At 38.1% G+C, this 20,143-nt stretch overlaps 1 protein-coding gene across 2 annotated transcripts in view; it reads right to left on the bottom strand.

The window, feature by feature from the left end:
* Positions 1–20,143, bottom strand: part of LOC117983911 (T-box transcription factor TBX20-like) — a 60,271-nt gene that overhangs the window by 20,728 nt on the left and 19,400 nt on the right. The gene's annotated exons all lie outside the window — the stretch shown is intronic.

Raw genomic sequence — 20,143 nt, 5'->3', positions numbered from 1 at the left:
ATGAATCTTCGCACTTAAGTAGGTACCTATAATTGTAAGAGTGGAAATTCGCTTTACACGAAACGTAGCAAAAGATCTAATTTAACCATTAATGGTCATCATCGAGTAGAAATCTGCATGCCCGAGAGTTCTCCATAATGTTTTCAAAGGTGTGCGAAGTCTGTTAATCCGCACTTGGCCAGCCACCAGTTTTGTGTGTTTTTTTCCTTCTTTATCGGCTTCCTTGTTCTATTGTTATGTTAAAGCGTGCATTTTCACATTAGCGCAATTATTCGAAAATTACTTGCTTGAGTTGGAATAATTATAGCTCGCTCAGACCGGCACCAATCGACTTTTGCTCATTAAGAGTTTATATTATGTTATCGCAAATTATAGCAACTAATTAAAATTACGTTCTATAAATTGCATCTCTACCCGTCTCTTTAAGAGTTTTACTTTATATTGAACTATGCGATGGCTATACGCTACAACTTCATCTGCGTGGATTTATATTTTTAAAAATTCCGGGGAACTCATTCATTTTTCGGGAACAAAAGTAGCCTACACCCTTCCCTGGATGCAAGCTATCTCTGGTAACACATTTTGTTAAAATCGGTTATACGGATGAGCCGTGAAAAGCTTGCAAACAAACAGACAGACAGACACACTTCCGCATTTATAAATAATAAATTTGTAGTAGTAGTAGTAGGTATGGAGGATGAATTATTTACGTTGAGAGATTTCTTGGTTTATTTTTGTCATGTCAGTTGATTGGTTGTAGAAGATAGAAAGTGTTTTACTTCCCTTCACCCTAGCGGTGTCACCAATAATAAATATTTAGAATAAAAAAACAATAAAATGTACCAATGCTTCGAGCCAATAAAGTTTAAAATACCCTAACAATTTTCTAAAACCACAAACAAAACCATATCTTCCAAGGTGGTACACTTCATACGACTATGACTCTTAAGTCTTACTGTAGCTCCCCTTCCCCTTCTTAACGGAGACATTCTTTATATAGGTGTGTGTTTTTGTTTACTCTTACTGAAATTGCTTGTGGTTGGTTGAAGTAATGCGTCTTATTACCCTATTCTTTCTCATTGCGGTTTCCTGCTATCATTTTTTCACTCAAACAGGAGGTGGTTTCAAAACACTCAATAATTTGAACTAAGTAACTAATGAGAAACAGAGCTTCAAAATAGAAATGTTAAAGAAACCGATCAAAGATAATAAACTCGTTGTACAAAGAAAGAAGTGTCACAAAAAGTGGTGTCGGTAGCGGGCGCGTGTAACACTATCTTCGAATCGACATAAAATGGTAGTCATTGAGGCGTCGAGAACGGAAACAACAAATCTTTGCCGTAAGCTGAGAAGCACCGAGTAGCGGTCTCTCACTTTTTGTCAGCATTATGTACCCGTTGAGATGGCCAAACGCAATTGATAATAATTTGCTCTAAGTAGGTACGACGAAGAACGAAACTTGTGACCCAAAAACAACATGACAGGCATAAGTTCACTTTGAATACGCGATCACCAAAGCTTATAGCGCACTATTAGCAATGATTGTTGTATATTTACAATACAATTTTGATTGGTAAACATTTTCTATTGGTATCTTTCCATTTCGCGGTCATAACATGGCCAGTAAATGCTGAATGCACAATAAAAGCAAACCGTCGTCGGTCGTTGGCAATGTGCGTTCTAATGATTTTACGTAAGTACAAGATCTGGAGAGAACCAAAATAAGAATTTATAAGATTTATACACGTTAAGACCTATTCACACTTATTTTTTATAATTTTTTAGTGTTTTACCTACACTTCAAGGAAATTACTAAATAATTTTAAATACATATCAAAAATTGCGTAACCGGCAGGAATCGAACCTGCATCTTCTGGGTTCGCGCCCGATGCCTTGACCAACTCGGCAATTTTTGATATGTATTTAAAATTATTTAGTAATTTCCTTGAAGTATAGGTAAAACACTAAAAAATTATAAAAAATAAGTGTGAATAGGTCTTAACGTGTATAAATCTTACAAATTCTTATTTTGGTTTTTACTACATGAATTTACTTAGGTACCTACGTACTACATCTCATTTAGAATATTTATTTCCAATGAAACCGACTCTTGTTTGCGTGATTTTGCGTGGCGTGGGTGGGCCGTGTGCGTGCTTGTGTGGGGAGTCGCGGTGCGTTGTGTTGCGTCTGTGTTGCGTGTGTTTCGTGTGTGGTTCGCGTGTGGAGTATGAGTAGTGCAAGTGTGGAGCGTGGGTGGGGTGTGTGGGGTGTGTGGTGCGCATGTGGAGTGTCTGTGTCGATGCTGACGTGATTTCTACACCCGCATTTTTGCCAGTAGAGACCGTAGACGGCACTGGTATTTTTTATACTTATGTATAGCAAAATTTGCAGATTTAACGGTAACAGCCGTGTGCGATCTCCCTTAGATATCTAGCGCATGTTTGCATACGGGCAATTGCAAGCGTGCGTTAATGGCGACACTCCTCGCACATTGATATATATTGCTCCAATGATATATGGCCACCGACGTCGTCCATCATTCTACCACCCAAAAGTTAGCGGGAAAGCGAGTGCCAGCAAAAGGACCACGAGACGTACACCAGTTTTAATGAGCAGACACCGAAGACAGAAATAAGGGGTGACCGTTTTACAGCGCCTCGTTATTGTTATGACATTGTTAAAGTGAATGCCTTTGGACTGGATTAAGATGTAGCCATGATGTATGGTAGCCTGAGAGGTACCTAAATTATGACTGCATATTTTATTAATCTAGTATAATCATACAAAATTATCTAGAATAGGTACTTAGTATCTCTTATGTAATACCGCATAAAATACCTACCGATAAAAATTTGGCATTTACTGATAAAAATATTACACACTGCTTATACTTCATAGTTCATTCATGCAAGTTGAATGTATGACAAAAACATATCTATAAGCCATGTGTAACCAGTGCAAGTGTGTAAATTTGTATTAGTTAGGGCCTTATTTTATTAAAGAAAAAGAGTGATTTTTTTTAAAGAATATTAGCTATGTTAAATGACTAATATTCCCCTTTCCTCTCCAACTAAGCGTCAGGCTTTTGCTAGGAGTACCTCATACCTCATACCTCAAGAAATTATTATAGTCACTTTCGACTTGGAGAAGACCAAAGGCGTGTTTCACAAGAACAGGCAAAAGGGAGATTTTTTTGATAATAAAATTAAGAGAATAATGGTAATAATCTTTCTCGAGAAAAGAAACGCTAACTCTATAAATGGCTATTCCTAATAAAAGGAATATGACAAGGATTCATGGCCGAGAGCCGTGCAATAGCGCGTTGAGGATATGCATCAAGCCGTCGCGCGCGCATGGAAACAATGATTGACGAGTTTGCACCTCGGCCTCGCAAGCCCGCCTCTAATTAAGACGATATGCGCCAAGAACTGCTATAATTTCACGTGCTATTATTGCTTCACTAGCCCCCCTTTCCCACTTGTCGTTTGTTGGGCCCGGATTTAAATCGGATGTTCCAGTGGCAGATCATTTTATATGAAGCTATTCACACTTGTCGAAAACCGATTTTGTGTCAAAATGTACTGCCACTGGAACATCAAGCGACAAACTACAAGTGGGAACGGGGCCGGGGTAACCTGCACTGTAAAGCAACTCTTCACAAAATGAAATTTTTATTTAAACCTGGGCAGTTTTCTTAGTGGTAGCTGAATGTACCAAAAGTAAGTTCTACAAAAGCGGTGATAGCCTAGTGTTTAAGACGTTGACCTCCTAGTCGGGAGATCCGGAATTCGATCTCGGACACAACTTTTCGGAGCTATGCGCGTTTTAAGCAATTGTACCTATCACTTGCTTTACAACGCGAAGGAAAACTTAGTGAGGAAACCTGCATGTTTGAGAGTTCTCCATAATGTTCACAAAGGTGTGTGAAGTCTACCAACCCGCACTTGGCTAGCGTGTTAGACTAAGGTCAAATTCTTTCTCATTCTGAGAGGAGACTGTGCTCAGTGGTGAGTCAGCGATAGGTTGATGATGATGATGATGAACTGTACAGCTAAACTATTACCTAGATACTAGTAAAGTTTGAACAAATGTGGCTTTTACCGTAAAAGTCATAATGCGTAAATGATTGCGTCCGCAAAGCTTGTATCCCGAAAACAAACAAGCCCTTGTTTGATCCTGGAAAAATATTTTGCCTCCACAACATATGAAATTTAAAAAAAACCGCAGTGAATTGAGAACTGCCTCCTTTTTGGAAGTCGGCTAAAAGAAGCCAATTCCAGCACGTCATCTTTTGTAGGCAACAGCTAGTTCGGCAGTTCCATAAAATATATAAAAATATAAAATCTTTCTAATGGTGACTGTATTATTTCAGAGCTCAGGGGACAAGGCAGCCGCAAACATTAGCGCAATGTTATCACATCGTGATACCCGACAGCCAATCAGCGCACGTCTAATTATACAGGAAAGCGCTTTATTATTAGCAATTATACGCCGCCGCCATATTGCCGCCGATTTCATTTACTCCATTCGTTGATTAGCGACAGATGGCGCGTGTTTTGCTCATTAGCACACTTGAGGCTTTAAGTGTAAATATGGCGACTCAACCCGCCTGTAAACACCATTGCGCGCTGTGATAAAAAATCTGCCCAAAGTGGTCCTCCACCGGTCTACACGAACACCGACACAATATAATTGATCGCTACATTGGAATACCTACCTTGAAAAATAAAAAACATTAACGGTCAAAATCGATTCGAAGCGGCCACCTGAGCGTATCATACTTTCAAAATATGGTCTTCGCGTTTATACCGTGTTGACAAATGTCTCTTCAGTAACATCGGTCGGAAATTGCAATTCGAGCGTACTTTTGTTAGTAGAGGTCAGTGCTGTTTTTCAAAATGAAAAACCAATGTATTTTTAAACACTGTCTTATACTCCATTTTGTAGTCACTTGATAAGGATTCAGGCGATTTGAGGCAACCATCAATATAAACGTTAACTTTTTGATTTTAATTATTTATTTTCGCATTTTGAAATGATCACTTGATCAATTTACTCAGCAGAAATACTTATGCGGTTGTGGTAAGCTGGTTCGTTCTATAGAATGGTCACGTTGTTGGTCTACGGCCTAAGGCAATATAATCAGTAATAATCGTTAGATATAATTTTATATGTTAATTATTATTATACCTTATATTTATAACGTTGTTAACTTTAATTGTACTGATGAAAATATTAACATTAACTTGCTATTTATTTAAATTGAGAGATTTTAATCTGTACCTACCTAGTACCTACACATAATAATGAATTACTCGCAGAAGTCAGAAATAGGTTTTATTTGTTGTCTTTGCCGACTTCAAGGGCACTGCGACAACCTGTAAAGCGTTGATAGCTTAGTGTTAGGGTTCGATCCCGGGCACGCACCTGTATATTTTCAAAGTTATGTGCGTTTTAAGTAATTAAAATATCACTTGCATTTACGGTAAAGATAGACATCGTGAGGAAACCTGCACTGCACACCTGAGAGTTCTCCATAATGTTCTCAAAAGTGTGTGAAGTCTGCCAATCTGTATTCGCATTGGTACGAAACCCTTCGTGTGCGAGTTCGACTCGCACTTGACCGCTTTTTTTATTGCTGCTATTCATTATTCGATGTATATGCGGCATCTAGCTTTTCTAACTCTGTGAGTAAAACCGAGTGGCAGCCCGTAGCTATGTTGTAGAAATGTGCACAGTTGTGCAACAAACACGCTCTATTTTAACTGACCCGGCAAAACTTGTGAAGTACACCCAGGGGCGAGCAGGTCATAGAGACATAAATGCGGCTTATCCAAGTTAAAACAGCTTATTTTTCATTAAAACCTGCCAGTAAAAAGGGATCTACTTAACTAATATAGCAAGCTTGGGATTGTGATAGTTCTAATAAGTTTCAATAATTTTGTAGAATACCCGGCTGAGTTTGTTGTGGGCTCTTCTCAGACCTGGGCGCGTTTGGAACCCTCGTAGCTTTAGTTTTAAGTTTGCGTAATAATTATCACCACTATATCTTAGAAATCCAACATCTGACCATCAAAAAGAGTTATTAATTACCTATTTTGAATAAATCATTTGAATTTGACTTTGACTTGACTTTGTATAGTATAACATAGCTAAGATGAATGAAAACTAGCTGATGCCCACGACCTCGTCCGCGTTATTTAGGTTTTTAAATATCGCGTGGGAATTGTTTGATATTCCGAGAGAAATATATAAATGTAGCCTGCACTCTTGTCTTTAACTATAAGTAGGTATATCCATGCAAAAAATCACGTTGATACGTTGCGGTCAAACCAATAAACAAACACACTTTCGCATCTATAATATTAGTACCTACTTAAAATTCAATTTTTCCCTCCAATTAAGGCTTGTTTTAGGAGTAGGTACAGGTACGACAAATTATAACGCGACGGATGGAGTTTGAAGCTATCAGCTCTCAGATTTTAGTCCGCTTGTTGATCGTTGAGCTACTGAGGCTCTAAATTGAAAAGATTATATGCCTCCAATCACCATATCAACATTAGCTTAAATGGCGCTAATAGCTACCTAGCTAGTTGCTGAATATTAAATACCGAGTGACAACAATCCTCGCTGGTGGCCGATGAATATTTCATATCAATAATGGCCCACTTAAGGCTAATTTTATGGTCACGGGTTATATCATGTCTAACGGTGATCATACCTACCGTAATCTATGGAAATTATACTTAGCTACATAGTAGGTAGTAAGTAGTTTCGGTAGTGATAATATGGGTATTGAATAGTGATTGTTCCTGGCCTATTTGATCTTGTGTAAATAAAAACTAACAAGTAGACAAGATAGAGAACTGCAAAAATCCAACAGCGCCTATATACAATTAAAAAATAAATGCTTCCTAAGTAGTTTTTATTAATAAATACAATAACAAGGTGTTAAAAAATCACCAACAAAGTACAGCGGTATTCCTTATCAACAGAGTAATCAATGCTCCAACTGAACTTGTAAGTGGTCCGTGACAAGCTCGGTAGTTATCTCGGATCTCTCAGCGATACGATCTGTGCGATTGACAAAATCGTGCGAGTGTCGAAAATTGAAGTTTGTAACTAGACCTCCCAGTGGCTGAGAGCCGGATTACGAAATCACTTGCCTTACCAATGATTTCTAGGGTTCCGTGCGTCAAAAGGAAAAAAGGAACTTTTATAGGATCACTTTGCTGTCTGTCTGTCTGTCTGTCCGTCTGTCGTGTTTGTTAACCTATACCTATATCAATACCTAGAATCATGAAGTTTGGCAGTTAGGTAGGTCTTATAGTAGAGTAAAGGGGAAAATCCGAAACCGTGAATTTGTGGTTACAACACAAAAAAAAATTAAATGTGTTCAAGAACAAAGTACCTATTCAACTTTTAAAGTAAGGTTACTATACCAATACCAAGTTGGGTATCTATCATTTTTGAAAGTGCTTTTACCTTTACACACACATTTTTATACATTCTAAAAATGATTTTTATTTATTTTTATGCATAATATTTTTTAATTTGTCGTGCAAAATGTCGAAAAAGACGACTAAGGTATAGTACGAAACTCTCGGTGCGCGAACGCGCACTTGCCCGGTTTTTTAGGTAGGGAAATCTACAAACATGCGGTTATAATGAGAATTTATTTTATCATAAGGCAAAGAAGGCCCACCCTAATAAGAGAAGGTTAATAATGAGAATTTATTTAATCATAAGGCAAAGAAGGCCCACCCTAATAAGAGAAGGTTAATAATGAGAATTTATTTAATCATAAGGCAAAGAAGGCCCTTAGCCCACCACACTAGCCAAGTTCGTATTGACAGATTTGGATTTCCCAGTTCACACATCTTTGGGAAATGGTATTCCAAAATAGTGGTAGTTAGGTAGATTCTCTTGGCGATTCAAAAATACCTGTATCCTACTTGAAACTTAAAAGTTTATTTTAATAAAATATCTATCTCTCTATTTGAGAAAATTATGGAGAGCTCTCAGGTAACTTCTTACAACGGTTCGAAGCAAGAACAAAACGCACATAACTCTGAAAAGTCATAAGTTCATGCCTGGCGCTCGCGATCGAACCTCGGACTCCCCGAAAGGAGGCTGACGTCTTAACCACTAGGCTAGATCATCGCTTAAAGATTTATATTTGGGTTTAATTAGAAGAATTTGTTGATTTGTTACATAACACCTTCTACCGAAAATTAGGTGAGTTCTCGACTCGGACCTCCCAAGAAGACAATATTTCACCCTATGCACCATCCGCCCTGCCCCGCCCCGTCAGCTCATTAAGCAACTAATACACATCAATCTTTCAAACATTCCAACACAGAAAAAACTTTACTGAGTTGTTATAAGTATTGGAAATCTTCATTTTGCTATAGGCACTTTTTCAGATAATACAGGCAATGAAAGAAATTAGCAGACAATTTATTTTTAAATCTGCTTCCAAGCTGGGTGGTGAAGTCCTGACGTTAGAATAAGCGCCAAAAGTTGGCCCTACTGGCAAACATTGAGTTTATCTCTTGGTTTAATTAAGTTTTCCTAGTTAGTGTTCCTAAGTACTTTTTAGGGTTCTGTACCTCAAACGGAAAAAAAGAACCCTTATAGGATCAGTTTGTTGTCTGTCAGTCTGTCCGTCCGGGTACTTCCCGTTAACCTAGAATCATGAAATTTGGTAGGTAGGTAGGTCTTATAGCACAAGTAAAGGAAAAAATCCGAAAACCGTGAATTTGTGGTTGGTTACATCACAAAAAAATATTAAAATGTGTTCATGAACAAATAGTTTTTTCAATTTTCGCAGTGAGATAATTATACCGGAAACGGCTTTACCTGTATCTACTTACATTCTAGAACAGATTTTTATCACCCGCACGTCACCTGCGCTCGCCCGCACCGGGTTAGCGCGGGGGTTGTGTGGGTGTGCGAGGCGTTCTCTCCACGATTGCCATTTTGACCTTTTTTTTTTTTTTTCGTTCGGGGAGGAGGGAAATCCTCATGGATGCCTCCGGCATGCCCGACTCCACAATGGCCTACGGACTAAAAACCTCCTCCCCCCCTCCGCTCTATCTTTCAGGTAAAACCTTTGCATTGCATCTGAAAGCCATTTTGACCTGTCGCGTACTATAGGTACCCTCCTGACTCCAGATCTATGAGATACCGAGAACCTGCAACCTTGCTTTCGGTGTGGTTTTCGCTCTACGTATTTACATTTACTTGGTTATACGTATTAGTAAAGGTGAATATGTAGAGATGTGCTGCAAGCACTATACAGGTGTAATGTTCTTATTATAGTCTGGATCACTGCGGATGACATGCGGTCATTTGTCATCTCGTCACTCACACGTCGGCGCCGTTACGCCCTCCTCCGTAATCGCATCGAAACGCAATATCAAGTTGTACCTACATACGATATTTACGATATTATATTGTTCTAATTTAGTTCTATTTAGTTGTATCATAAGCAACCATACAAATATTTCTCGGCTGTCGGACTCGGATTAGATGAGTGCGTAACGGCGGTTACGCACTCATCCAATCCGAGTCCGACATCCGTTATGACATAATGTCGTAGGTATTCGCCTGGTATTCTCACGGATGACGGACAGAGCTCGGATGACGGAAGGGCAGCGCGTAATCGGCGTAACTGCTCTTATGAAGCAACTCATTTCCAAAAAAATGACAAACGATATTTAAGTCCTAGTTTAGTCCGAGTTTTAAGCCCTACCGGCAAAGCCGTGCCGCCAAGCGATTTAGCGTTCCGGTACGATACCGTGTAGAAACCAAAGGGGTTGGGTTTAATAAAAACTGCCATACCCCTTCCAGGTTAGCCCGCTATCATCTTAGACTGCATCATCACTTACCACCAGGTGAGATTGCAGTCAAGGGCTAACTTGTATCTGAATAAAAAAAATAAAAGTGTAAAAAGTTAAAAACGTGATAAAAGTTTAATGTACACATAGAGGTAGTTAGTTTAATATATGAATAATTAACTAATGAACTTAAACGATGCATCCGACAGTGAATCACGGCGTGCTACAGAAGCCGGTGTAGGGTTTCAAACGCATAGGATGCGAGGCGACAAGTCGTGACCGAGTCGCGCGTCAGAGTCGCTTGACGTGTCACACTCATCCATCACGAGACGGCGCCCGTGACGGGAAAATGACACTGAAACTTTAATGCTGTAAGAAGAATGATGAGAATCTCTACCTATCGTTTCTAAGCCTTAAGTGGGCTCAGTTCGGTGCTTTCTTCATACAAACGTAGGAGAGTAATAACTACATTATTTGATAATCGTATGCTCAAAACTAAGTATTATATCGATTAATCTCGTCATTATCTAGGTTTATTGATATATGAAACATTGAAAAAAATATTTGTTTTAAAGTTACGAGCCTCAAAAGATTCCTATTTTAACACAAAATTTATGACAACTTTGGGCGTAAATAAATAAGATTAGGGGTATGAAAATTGTAAAGGAATTTAACATTAGACATAGTTTATTTATTTATTAGTTGAAATCACTATACTTTGCAGACATAAAGCTAGTAGTTTTTTCTCAAAAATACTTTTCCTAAACCCTTGATTTCGGTGAAAATCATCGTGCCTCTCACCTTTCTCATACAATGTCAAGTGAAAAGCAAACAGGTTCGGTCGAGCGTACTGCGTCACCTTAAACTTTTTTAATCTGTTCTACAAATACTTATTATCCAAAACGCATGATACCGTAGCCGCCATGTTGATTCCAACTGTGACGTCACATGGATTGAAATTGTAATGTATTTCTCTTTAGAGAACTATTAGAAAACACTGTTGCTTACCAATCCGTGTGACGTCATGACAGCTTATGAACCTAAAGAGATGGCGGGTAGCGTTTTCGTGGTCAAATTTAACATGCAAAAGGTAAATGCATTTTGATTGCACCTATCGATCGAATAAAAATTTTTGGTAGTTTAATATCACTTTAGAATCAAATTAAGACACTTTTCAAAAAGGGTAAAATACCCTATTTTCACAGAGAATGTATTTCTATTGTCGCTATATAATATACCGGGAAGTGGGTGGATGAGGAAGGCGGAGGATCGTGTGTGGTGGCGTGCTCTTGGGAAGGCCTATGTCCAGCAGTGGACGCAAACAGGCAGATTGATTGATTGATTGAATATACCTATTATGGCGCCCATCATAATATACGAGATAGCTCAGATTGCCTTATGTTCTGTACGCCCCACAACTTTTCAAGTGTAGTCGTCAAGTGTTCTTGGCAGTATAAGGTGCCTATACTTAGTCTATTTTTCCATAAGGTATAGGTACGTAGTCTTTAACATGTCCTGAAAGCCTAACCCCTAACTCAATTACAAATAGTTATTTTAATAAAAATTCCATTCCGTACACGTAAAAGCCATGTTCACACGAACAGCAAATTATAAGGTTGGAGCGGCGCGCGTAGCAAATAAAACATATCTACAATGCAATACAAAGCCATTACCGCAGCAGATGTTGCATGTAAGTATTTATTACAGGGCGCATAATTAGTGATTTTAAACAAATATTACTTAGGCGTATAATTTTAATTGCGTGGTGAGGCAATGACACAGTGCGCTCTAACCCTTACTTAGCGGCATGGTAATCAAGGGATATTTTGTAATATGGCATGGTTACTTTGTTTTCATATTATTTTAATGCAAAATTCAAAAATGCATGTAGCCTACATGCAAATCAAGAAGGTTTCGAGGCTTCGTCCGCATGGATTTAGGTTTTTAAAAATCTCGTGAGAACTTTGAATATTCGGGATACAAGTTAACTGTACCAAACTTCATATAAATTGGTTAAACGGATGGGCCTTTGAGAATCCCATGGGAACTCTTTCATTTTCCGGGATAAAAGTAGCCGATGTCCTTCCCCGGTATATACCTAAGCTAAATCTGTACCACAGGTGCTCTGTACCAAATTTCATCACAATCGGTTAAACTGTTGGGCCGTAAAAAGCTAGCAGACAGATAGGCAGGCACACTTTCGAATTTATTATATCAGTAGGTAGGTACCTATAGAAGTATGGATTGATTAATTGCCATAGAAACGACTGGCTGAGCTTTCAGTTGCCCACAAGATGGTGTCGTGAATTAATATTAATACCTATTAGGTACAGTGCTAACATAATATTTGAAAAGAGTAAGTAGGTAATTGCTGAGGTTCTTGCCGGCCGGTTGCCGGTTTTTCTCGGTAGTATTACGTACGGGTGCTGGCGGCCGAGTTACAGACGTAGCATAAGCACAACACTAGTCTGTCCTACATGAAATAAATAAATTTAGATTTTGACTCGTTGCAAAATCATGCTAATTAATGACTATTGACCATGTTGAAACCTTAAATAATAGTTAATGTGAGCATATTTTCTTTTTAACTAAAAATACAGTGTTTAATAAAAGTTTGTCGTGAAAAAGCTCAAAAGCAATTCCATAAAATATCTCTACACTTCTGAACCACATACACGTAATAACTATAATACGTACAGACCTACCTACTTAAACAAAGGAGTGTCTACAAAAAAAACAAAGAGACTAATCGGAATCTTGAAACAAAACGCTTTGTAAAGCAATGGTGACAGAAGCGACGAAATCGCAGACGATCGGCATCCGCCCAGCACTGTGCGAAATTCCGAAGCCTTTTGCTCGTTTTGTGTTGCCTTTAGTGCGCCAATGGTGTCACATTGCGCTGCGTATTTTGCATACCTATTTCGGGCGGCGAATGAGCTTACTTTTTTATACGAAAAGCTTTGATACAAGTATTCGACGATAAAGCCATAGATATATTATAAAACTACAGATGGGCCAAGCCCACACAATTGTAATTTAAAAAAGTGAAGACAAATACGTTTCCTTGTGTGTGTGACACACACATACTCGGAGCGACACAGTACGAGCAGAAAATATTGTACATCGACCTTTAGAAAAAGATAGCGGTTTCGTAGAGCGTTGTCTCTGTCGATGTCGTTGAGACCGTCAAAACGTCACATAGGTTTGAGTGATAGAGACAACACTCTACAAAGCCAAAACCTCATTCTAAAGGTCGATTAACAATATTTCTTGCCGGCTTTTATTTACTGATTTAGGTGATAAAAGATATAATATCATTCCATTCTTGTAAAAAAAGAAGCTTACACAACTTTACCTAAGTTAATTGCAGCGAAGCTTCGCTAATTTTGCCCACAGCCGTCAGTTTCAGGGTAAGTTTCAGGAATATAGGTATAATTTACATAGATGCGCCTGTGTTCAAGAGTCGCACCTGTGTTTTCGTTGCTTGGCGCAGAGTTTCGCAAGTCGACACTGATATTGGGAAGTTGGTGATAATATTGCCAAAACTATCTCCTTTACTCCACGCCGTTCTTGCGACCGCACGTAAATAGGAGACACGGGGTACGGGGTATATAACATATTAAAAAACTACTTAAGTACCTGCAATCATTTAGCTATGAATCAAAATATGAAACTAACCCCTTTTCACAGGTTTTTCTAGCATTGGTATGTATCCCGAATTAAAATTTAGGTTGTACTGCAAAAGCTTTACACCACGTAGAGCTACTGCTAAGATTTTTTGAAGTGAAACTTCTTTATCCACGTAAGAAAGATTAGACCGAGATTATTTTAATGAAATTATTATCATAGGACGGAAATAACTGTAACTTACAGACCTATGCCAGTGGCTTTAGCCACGTGTCAAAATTTTTGCAGGTTTGTAAAATCGGCAAAAGGAAACTGAAAAAAATTACCGCTGTGTAGATAGAAGTATTAGGAGGTTCTAGATATGTAAAACCAAAGAAGTTTCACTGCTTCCGTATGTACCTACGCAACAAATTACTTTTATGTACAATTTATTTGAAAGTAAACCATGAATTATATAGATACATATACACCTACTTTCAAATAAATTCAAAAATTATCTGCATCTCGTAGGCAGGAATGTCATGTTGATAAAGGGTTATAAAGGTGCAAGGGTTATGAAAGTAAATTAAAATGTGCCTGCATTTTCAGACCTTCCATTAGGTTGCATTCTACAGAATAAAATCTCCTTAAATAAAGAATCCTTAGTGTTTCTACATTAACACATTGTCATTTATTATTATCTAATGATACAAAATTGCTAATAACCGCGGCTTTTGCAGGCGTAATCGGGGCCTGTTAGGTTATAAATAGGTATATTATTAAACTGTGACGTTTAGGGCTAGCACAATGCGTGCAGTCTATAGTTAGGATGTTTTTGTTTTGGTTGCGAGACGGCGTAAACTCGCACTTGTACGGTGAGGCGTAACTTTAAACAAATCGAGGAATCATATTAAGGCTTACCTACGCGTTGATTCTATAGTGGAATGGAATGCTTGTCCATAACTCGCTGCTTCAATACAAAAAGGGATACAAACCGAAAAACACTTTTTTACAGGACAATTCAAAGTTTTGAAATTTATTTTTTGTCTATAGCTTTGTGCTCTTTATTCAAATATACGCATGTTATACCTACCATTAAAAGCGTATTCTAAATCTGCATTTAATGATACAGGTATATAGATATTTTATAAGTGTTGCCTTGAAAGAGATATTAGCACATTAGCCCTTTTTGCTTAAGCTATGATAAATAATAGAATAATCAGACACAACTCAAACAAATAAATGCTTAAATCCAATTTTTTTTCCACTGACTTAGTTTATTTAGATTTGTGTCCTTTTTGTATTGAAACAGCGAATTGAGTGGTATAATTTATTTCTCCTTTATAACTTAAAAGGTACTTAAAAGGTAAATAAGTAGCTTCTCGCTGAAATGCGTAAGAAGGCTCATATGACCTTGTTATCGCGAACTGACAATGAAATCATGATACGAATGAACAACCTAACTCCAGCAGGTCTAGCCAGCCAGCCAGAAACGCCGGACAAATTAAGTACAGTACGTGGGCGAAAGTAATGTACATTGAACTTTAGAAGGAGATAGCAGATTTGTAGAGCGTTGTCCCTGTCGTTGAGACCGACAAAACGTCATATAGGAATGAGTGACAGAAACAATGCTCTACAAAGCCGAAATTGTATCTATGTTTTAGAAGTGTAAAGCTGATTGCATTTAACGAAACGGCACCGATTCCGTTGTCTTCCTCTAAACTACATTTAGAGTAATCCTCCTCATCCTTTTCTGTTTAACAATGCTAAAAAGGGACAGAACATGAACTTTACATTTAAAGACTCTAAATTTTAGTGCACGCTACAAATTTAAACAGTATAGGCTCGCGACTGTGCGCTAAAATCACGGGTTTTACCATCTAAAAATTAAATTTAAAACTGTCAAACTGCGTCTGTCCTTTTCATATTACATTAGTAAGAAGAGGATGCGAATACTCTAAAATTAGGTTGTGCTCAGAATCAGTACCAATGCCTAGGCCTACGCAAGTGTTGCCGATGTCATTTGCTTTTACAGTAGGCATCTACTGAAAAACGCGTTACATGCAGCCCTCGCGCCATTTGCGTCTACATACCTATTATTATGTTTGTGTTCATAATAGCAATAAGCCTATTAGCTACGTAAGTACCTAGGTACGATTATTTTGTGCGCATGCTTATTCTTACTCACATAAAAAACTTTTAACCGACTTTCATATAGAAGGAGGTTCTCAATGCGGTGCGTTTTTTCGTAGACATTTTTTGCTATTTCTATGGCATGTAAGTGCATATTAGTATTTAGTGATGTACCTATTTTTTTTTTAAATCGACGCCACAGGTATCTGCTTCCTTTACTATTTCACACAATTCCAGCAACCTGTCCTGTGGTTAAACAGTAATTGTAGGCCTGATAAAAGACAATTTTAACTTTTATCGCCATCAAAATTTCTACTGAAAATGGTTAGTGTAATCCAACAATGAAGAGGCAAGGTCATGACACAATCAATGGTCCTCCATCGCAGGTTGGAGGAGGCTCCACCCTCGCTGACATGTCGCGTTTAACAGCCCCTACGTGCGCCTCCACCGCCCCCCACCGACGACATTACCAGCCGCAGACATAGGGCACGTTCCCGCCAGACGTTGATGTACCTACCTACCTACCCGACGATGTACATAGCCAGTAGCTTGATAGCTAAATAAATAAGTAAATTTTACTTTTACAAGTAGATACTTTTGATTCGTCAAATGAACCACTGTTTCGGAATGCCTTTCCTACCGAGAAGAAGCTTGTGCATTTATAATAATTATATACAGCGCTACTACTGATCACTGAACATTGACTCGCTCCAGCAATGCATGAGGCTGCAATTCCTTGTACAGTATGGTAGTTTTGATCACTTGAAAAGAGCAACCACCGAGTTTCTTTATGGTTCTTCTCGGTAGGAACGGCATTCCGAACCAGTGGTAAATTAAACGAGTTCAAAAGCACTGGCACAAAAATTTGCTTGAATAAAAATATATTATATTCTATTCTACAGATAAAGTATTCTTCTCTATAGTGGCATGCAGGATAGGCATTAATAAGGTAGGTAAATAGGTATTAGTCATAAATAGTAACGGCCATTGAAATATTTCACCTAAGGTATTTCTAGGGTAAGCAGTGCCTTTATGCCTCTAAGAGCTGCACGCATCTGCTTCTTTACCCTACCAATCGCCATGTTCCTCATTTATTGAGGGTCGTCAGTCGTCACCCTTTTCCATTAAACACATACCTACCTCTAATGGCCATGGTTTTCTTGGGATAATAATGTGGTTAGATTTTTCCGCGTACGACGCGACTATTTTGAATTTTAAATATTAGTGATAACTGATAATATACCCACTTACAAGATTGACGGCTTAAGAGGGCGCAGTTCGGTGCTTTCTTCATACAAACATAGAAGGGTACTTAATTACCTACTACATTACATTTGATATTGTATCTACGCTCAAAACTAAGTATTACATCGGTTTGTTTTGCCATTATATATATAGGTTTATAAAACATTGAAAAAATATTAATTTTAAAGTTTCGAGCCTCGAAATACTCCTATTTTAACACTAAATTCATGACAACTTTGGACGTAAATAAATAAGATTAGGAGTGTGAAAATTCTAAAACAATTTAATATAACACATAGTTTATTTATTTAATTGTTGAAATATCTTTACTTTGCTAACATACATTTTGTATTATTTTTTAAAATAAATTTTTCTAAACCCTTCTCGCGCGTTTGATTTCGGTGAAAATCATCGTGCTTCTCACTTTTCTCATAGAATGTCAGGTGAAAAGCAAACAGGTTATCCACGTGCGCCGCCAAATTCGGTCGAGCGTACTGCGTCACCTTAACGTGCTCTCCAAGGTACGGAAACAAAATGGCACTATTCGGACGTCCAAAGTCTTACGGTTACGGACTTGTTACAAAACGTTGCTTACCCAGCGCATAACCGACTGATATGATAACAAATTAGTTTCATACTCCTCATACAAAAATAAAATACATAATAAAAGACAGTAGTAATATTTAAAATGTAAATAGCACGCCTACACACTTAATAAATGAAAACATCATATCTATCGTCGGAATAAAGACGCTACATGTAAAAGAAAATAAAGAGACAAGTTCGTCGCTCAGATAACAAGCATAATAATCAACATATTATTAAGCTTCTAAATCTGCCAACAAGTGCTACAATGCCGAGATATTAACGCAACAGAGGTGACGATTTCCTCGAAGTCCAACATCAAAGGGGTAACTAGTAACTAGCTAATTGACGACGGGTTGAAATGGCAATCGGGGAAGGAACGCCCCACACACCCGCACAACCCCCGCGCTAACGAGCGCGAGAGACGTGCAGGTGTGCGGGGCGTCCCTCCGCCTCATACTCCGATTGCCATCTCAATATATCGCGAACTATACCTACATAATAATAGTCTAACCCACAATATATTATGTGCAACATCTACCTAGAAAAAAACCGGCCAAGTGCACTGTGCAAGTCAGGCTCGCGCACCGAGGGTTCTGTACTATACAGTCGTATTTTATCGTCATTTGGCACGATAAATCAAAAACTATTACTTATGCTTAAAAACAAATAAAAAATCTGTTTTAGAATGAACAGGTAAATGATTTCATATGATACCCCACTTGGTAAGTATAGTAATCTTACTTTATAAGTTGAAGATAGTAATTATTTATAGCCTCAATAGCTCAACGGATAAAGGTGTGGGCTGAAATGCGAAAGGTCGCCGGTTCAAACCCCACCCGTTGCACCATTGTCGTACCTACTCCTAGCACAAGCTTCACGCTTGATTGGAGAGGAAAAAGGGAATGTTAGTCAAGAGCCATGGCTAATATTCTTTATAAAAAAACACTTTTCAATTATTTTTTGTGATGTGACCACAAATTAACGGTTTTCAGATTTTTCCCCAAATATCAGACAACGATGTGATCCTATAAGGGTTCCTTTTTTCCTTTTGAGGTACGAAACTCAAAAAACACATTCCCTCGCGACGCATTTTCCTATACCTAGTGAAAAGGCAGACTAGAGGTTTTCATCAACTAGTTATTAAATATGCATGTTTAGCTTTTATTTGCGTCTAGCAATCTCTCTAAAAGCAACAGTAGGTACTTATAGATAGGAAGCATCATTACACGAAAATTGCTACATAAATCGCTCGCGTGTCCTCAGCCATGTTGATCAGTAATAATTGAGGCAGCGTTTCACATTACACGCTTACATAATATGTTCCTGGTATGCATATAGGGAGGCTACCGGATGTCAACGGAGTGCGGGAGGGCTGCAGTGCGTACATAAACATTTTCCGCGTACTTACTCCCATAAATTAGTTTCAGCGAAGGCGCGGTATAAATAACCGCGAAGCGCAGGCCACTCACTCATTACCCCTAATAGTCTTTAGTTATTGATATCCTGTTTACTACTAACGATACAACAATAAGAAGAAAGTTGGAAAGTTCGCTCTAGTCCTTTGACCGAATCGTAAAATATAAATAGATAAGTATTCGTATTTTCAGTCAGTCTTGATGGCCCTAACGCTGTATATGTACCTAATATGTATCCCACCAAAAACATTTCATGTAAATTTGGTTGCCAAGACTCACAAGTTCACAACGCCTTCTTCGTTAAAAAGTTATGAGATCTCTAGTAGAGCCAAACCCCTAGCTGAGCTTCGATTTGTGGTGCCCTTGGGACTTGTCTTGTCTAAAGTATAGGTATAGCTCTTGAATGCTCTTGACTGTATCACATTTATAACAATAAATAAAAAATAACTGTACTTATAAGCACTGATTCTACAAACCCTACATCATGGTAAAAAAAAGTATGGCTTGGACGTTTAATGTTCATGGAATTTTTACCTGATATAACATTTAAGCCCATACGGTATAGTTTGTGCAACAATGACGAAATGGCCCCACAATACAATTTCGTGATTGTCACACAAATATTTCCTTATGAACTTCAAAAACGTCACGTAATAGTTTCACGAACATTAAACGGCCAAGCCATACTTTTTTTACCAAGATGTAGGGTTTGTAGAATCAGTGCTTATAAGTACAGTTATTTGTTATTTATTGTTATAAATGTGATACAGCGTCAGGCAGACCGAAGCTATGACTGCTCGAAAATACGACGAAACGCTTCGAGAAAAGGTACAGCTACGTAGTGCCCCGTCCTTTAGTACTAATATATAAATTAAATACCTAATATATAAATACGAAAACATTAGTAACGGTACCTACTACATGCTACCTACTAATACCTAATATTCTTCTTTAACCTTACATACCTAATATTATTAGGTATGTAGCTTCTTACTTACTTATCAAATCAAGTACTCGTAGGTACGTATCAAATATAAAACAGCTTCACTTACACGCCTTCCTATCAAAAAATGAGAGTTAAATAGAGCTCATGTTAAAGATAAAAATATATCCCATAAAGTTACCAGACAACCCGACACAACAAAATTCAAATTATACGCTTTACAGTTTAAACTACTCTGTAAACGTTTGACAGGCGTTTACCTGTAAAAAAAAATGACGACAATCACCTATCATTATAGGAGCGAGGCGTTCGCCGACGCGCACACAAAAGGTGGCCCCGGAAGAAAACGACGAAAATTAAAAGTTTTCTCC

This window comes from Maniola hyperantus, chromosome 1 (genome assembly GCF_902806685.2).
Source record: "Maniola hyperantus chromosome 1, iAphHyp1.2, whole genome shotgun sequence".
NCBI classification, from domain to species: Eukaryota; Metazoa; Arthropoda; class Insecta; order Lepidoptera; family Nymphalidae; genus Maniola; species Maniola hyperantus.
The sequence above is the reverse complement of the archived record's forward strand: the minus strand, read 5'-3'. Positions and strand labels throughout refer to the sequence as shown.